At 43.2% G+C, this 5,019-nt stretch overlaps 1 long non-coding RNA gene across 1 annotated transcript; it reads right to left on the minus strand.

Annotated features, from left to right (window-relative positions):
• Nucleotides 1-284: 284 nt before the first annotated feature.
• LOC118993326 (uncharacterized) lies at nucleotides 285-742 on the minus strand. Its single transcript, XR_005067838.1, has 2 exons — nucleotides 687-742; nucleotides 285-378 (listed from the first exon to the last, which is right to left on the minus strand). It is a non-coding gene; the product is annotated as an uncharacterized LOC118993326 (long non-coding RNA).
• Between the last annotated feature and the right edge of the window lie 4,277 nt (nucleotides 743-5,019).

A 5,019-nucleotide genomic window follows, 5' to 3' on the forward strand; every position in this document is an offset into this window, starting at 1 on the left:
GGTTGCAGGCCAGTTCCCAGGAGGGGACTCACGACAGGCAACCATGCCTTGATATTTCTCTTCTTCTCTCCTTTCCTTCCCCTCTAAAGATAAATAAATAAAAAATAAAAAATAAACCCTTAGCTCTTTTAATATTGAGAAGACTGGGCATTCTTAAGAAATTAAGGAGCTGATAAAGACAACATGAAGCATGGTATATTATTTTGATAAGGCACAAATCTGCTTTCCAAGCAGATTACTTGAGAGGTAAAGAAAAACCTTTGTTTACAATTTATTTTTTTAAAAAAGATTTTATTTATTTATTTTTAGACAGAGAGGAAGTGGGGGGTAAAGAGGGAGAGAAACATCAGTCTGTGGTTGCACTCATGCACCCCCTATCTGGAATCTGGCCTGCAAACCAGGGATGTACCCTGACTGGGAATTGAACACACAACCCTTTGGTTCACAGCCTGTGCTCAATCCATTCAGCTACACCAGTCAGGGCTGGAAAGGATCTAGATATGCAATGAATATCCATCATTTAACATATCTCAGTTTAACTTTAAAATTTCAAGTTACTAAAAGGGTTTTGGAATGTACAATATATTTTTAAAAATATTTAAAAAATTTATTTTAGAGAGGGGAAGGGAGGGAGAAAGAGAGGGAGAGGAACATCAATGTGTGGTTGCCTCTCACATTTCCCCTACTGGGGACCTGGCCTGTAACCCAGGCATGTGCCTGCACTGGGAATTGAACCAGTGACCCTTGGGTTTGCAGGCTAGCACTCACTCCACCAAGGCACACCAGCCAGGGTAGAAACTACAGTATTTTTAAGTAGATATACCATAAAGCATAATTACTATTAAAAAGTTCATTTATAAACTTTTGAAACCAGAAAAGCTGGCATTTGGGCTGCCTATCAATACCAGAACCAGTAAGCAGAAACAGGGATTGTGTCTTTACAGTGGGTTATGTACCCTAACAGACCTTCTAACATTTCCTTTGAAGCCAGCCTTTTCTATAAGGAGAAAAAAGTGTAGGTAAGAGATTTGGAATCCAAGGGGAAAATGGTGGAGGTAAGGGATTTGAACTCCAGGAAAGAGGTTATCAGATAAAAGCTGCAGTCCGGCAATTTCTCTAACACCCTTTCATCTGCCGACTGGTGACTGTGTCCCGTGTCCTGTGTCCTAAGTGATTTTCTTTATCTGTGTCTTGCACAGCGGGATGTCTCTTCCAGGGACACAATGGCTCAGATACCAACTTGATTGCTTATGGTTTCTTCTGGAGCCCAAAGGTCAAATTTCTGTGGCCTCCTGGAATCAGAGTGGGCCATACCTTCAGTTCCCGAGATAACAGATTTTCACATGCATTAACTACTAAGCATATTAACTGTCAACTAAAACTAAAATTGTCCAACTCTGGAATCCCCCCATCACTTTTATTTACATTTTTTTATAAAAATATATTTTATTGATTATGCCATTATAGTTGTCCCATTTCCCCCCTTCACTCCTCTCTACCCTGCACACCCCTCCCCCACCATTCCCCCCCTTTCATTCATATCCATGTGTCACAAGTTCTTTAGATTCTGTATTTCCCATAGTATTCCTGCCCTCCCCCTTGTCTATTTTATACCTACCGTCTATGCTACTTATTCTCTGTACCTTCTCCCCCTTCTCCTCCTCCCACTCCCCTGTTGCTAACCCTCCATGTGTTCTTCATTTCTATGGTTCCACTCCTGATCTACCTGTCCTCTTAGTCTGCTTTTGTTTTAGGTGTGGTTGTTAATAATTGTGAGTTTGCTGTCCTTTCACTGTTCATATTTTTATCTTCTTTTTCTTAGATAAGTCCCTTTAACATTTCATATAATAAGGGCTTGGTGATGATGAACTCCTTGAATTTGACCTTATCTGAGAAGCACTTTATCTGTCCTTCCATTCTAAATGAAAGCTTTGCTGGATAGAGCAATCTTGGATGTAGGTCTTTGGATTTCATGACTTGGAATACTTCTTTCCAGCCCCTTCTTGCCTGTAGGGTCTCTTTTGAGAAATCAGCTGACTGTCTGATTGGAACTCCTTTGTAGGTGACTGTCCCCTTATCTCTTGCTGCTTCTAGAATTCTCTCCTTCATTTTAATCTTGGGTAATGTAATAATGATGTGCCTTGGTGTGTTCCTTCTTGGGTCCAGCTTCTATGGGACTCTCTGAGCTTCCTGAATTTCCTGGAAGTCTATTGCCTTTGCCAGACTGGGGAAGTTCTCCTTTATTATTTGTTCAAATAAGTTTTCCACTTGTGGCTATTTCTTTCCCCCTTCTGGTACCCCCTATAATCCGGATGTTGGAACGTTTAAAGATGTCCTGGAGGTTCCTAAGCCTCTCCTCATTTTTCTGAATTCTTATTTCTTCCTTCTTTTCTATTTGGTTGTTTCTTTCTTCCTTCTGGTCCACTCCCTTGATTTGAGTCCCAGTTTCCTTTCTATCACTATTGGTTTCCTGTGCATTTCCCTTCATTTCAATTAGTTAATCCTTCACATATTCCTCTAATTTGTGGCTAAAATCAACCAATTCTGTGAGCATCCTGATCACCAGTATTTTGAACTGTGCATCTGATAGGTTGGCTATCTCTTGATCACTTAGAATTGTTGGCTCTGGGGCTTTGAGCTGTTCTTGAGCCATAACGTTTGGTCTGTTCGCACCTGTTATGTATGAGGGGCGGAGCCTTAGGTGTTCACCAGTGCTGGGTGACCCAAGTCTCTGGGTTGTGACTCTGTATGTGGGGGTGGGATCAGAGAGGGGCAATGGCAGTCCCCTCTGCTGCTTCCCCAAAAGCCGCTGGGGCCTGCGCAGTCTGTCTCACTGCTCGCTCCTTTGCCTGGTTTATCTGTGCACGAATGTGTGACTGCAGTCAGCCAGCCATCTTGTGCCCTCACTGGGTCTGCCCGTTGCCACCCCATGCCTGGGATCTGCCAACCGCCACTTGTGTGACTGGGTTGGTCTGGCCGATTTTTTCTGCATGATCCCACTCTGCCAGCCGCTGGCTCTGCCCCTCTTACTGGTCTGGATGAATGGTTCATTGTTGTCGGACTTCCATACAGTTCAATTTTTGTGTTTTGGTTGCGTTTTTGTTACTAAAACTTTGTTGTCTTTAAACTTGGTTATGTGAGGAGGCACAGTATTTCCACCTATGCCTCCATCTTGGCCGGAAGTCAAAATACATTTTTTTAAAAAGAGAAAGACTTAGACAATCCCCCTGACTGCTGGCAACATTTGGTAGGATCCTAGCCAGGACCCTAATTTCTGGTCAAGCCATATTTTTGGTCCCTCGACCAGATAGTTGAGCTGCCTTAATACACAAGAAGTGACAACCTGTATGTCCCAGGCAGGCAAAAAGCACAGCTGAGTTCTCAGGACACAGAATGACGCAAAGCAAAAGGCATGAGCTGTCCCAGAAAAGAAAGGATCAATAACAAATGGGTACCCCAAAATAAAACTTACAAAAGTCTGGATGAAAGAATAGGACAATGAAATTTTACGTTCCTTTCTCAACCAGGCGCTGCAGAGAACCAGGAAAGCAGACGTGGATAAGAATGCTCACCCTCCTCAGGCTTCTGCCAGGTTTCCCAGGATCCTGAACAAGGGAGGGTTAGAGTACAGAGTAGCCTAAGTATCTACCAGAATTTGACAAGGTTTTTCACTAATTTTAATGGCTGTTTAAGGCAATAGCTGACAGCAATTTACCAGAGAATCCCTCAGAATCCTACCAACCCAGGGAAGGACCCATATAGGGGTACTCCTTTGAAGGTAGATATGGGGTATTTGAATTGGTGTGGAGGGAATAGACAAAACCTTCCTTTCCAGTGTCTCAGTTGGTTGCAAATAAGACATTGAATTCTGGTCAATGTGGGAGGCCCAGGTGTTTTAGGTTTCTGGCCTTGGAACTGCTGTAGCTCTAAGGCAAAGGTGGCAAATACAAGGCCCTCGGGCCAAATCCAGCCCAGCACATTGTTTCTACCTGATGGTGGTGTGGAGTTCCTTGCCCCTAGTTAAGGAGTAGTTACATTTATACAGTCCTAAAATTACATTCTGCTCTTTGAAGGCAACCACAGGCTGATGTGGCCCCAGTGAAAATGAATTTGACACCCCTGTGAGTGTAAAGCCACTAACTAGGCACTTTCGCTTCAGAGTGGAAAGGCAGTTCAGAGGATTAGTAGACTGCAATTGTAACCAAAGAACCAGCTTAAAGTGGTTCTATCCTGTTTGTGTTTTAGAGACAACAGACTAAAATGCCAAGTCACGCAGCCAAAGCATACACAGAGGAGAGAACTTAGGCTTCCAACTGCCCTCAGAACCTAATTCTCATTCCCCTACCCCCTTCATGGAATCCGAGGACCAGAACATAACTGGAACTTGAACACCAGAAACCTTTCAGAAGCCAATGGTCCACTGTCTGGGAAAACCCAGTGCTGATGCTCCTTTACCATAATGGCCAAGTTCCGAGGTCCTCCAACTAAAACTTGCCCCACCAGCACTTCTGCATATCTCTTCCCCCAGCCCCTAAAAAACCCTTGACCTGTCCCAGCAGGCAAGATGGATTTGAGGCACCATGTCTCCCATCTTCTCAGTTGGTACCATCTTGATCAATAAACTTCCATACTCCAAACCCTGACATTTTGTGTTTTGGCCTTTTGAAGTGTTGGGCACAGGGACATTGGTTCAATAACATGAGTACTCAGGTAAAGGAGGATTGAAAGGGCAGAAGTAGGATTCATGTCAGTTTTATGGTTTGTTTGTTTTTTAAGATACCTCTTGTGCTTTAATTTTTCAGTAGCTTTTTGCAATGAATCTTTCAATGAAGCTCTTTTGAAGGCTTGAAGCCCTTTGGAGGCATGTGCATACCATTTAAATGCTATTTTGGTTGTTGATTTGGGAACCCTTACTTCCAAGTGCACATCTTAAATAAACAATTTGGTATAATTGGAAAGTACCCATGGAATGGCTGTTGTAATTCTCGGCTGTGTAGCATTTCGCCATTGTTGCAGAGA

This window comes from Sturnira hondurensis, unplaced genomic scaffold (genome assembly GCF_014824575.4).
Source record: "Sturnira hondurensis isolate 20B ecotype Veracruz unplaced genomic scaffold, ASM1482457v3 Scaffold0008723, whole genome shotgun sequence".
Classification (NCBI taxonomy): domain Eukaryota; kingdom Metazoa; phylum Chordata; class Mammalia; order Chiroptera; family Phyllostomidae; genus Sturnira; species Sturnira hondurensis.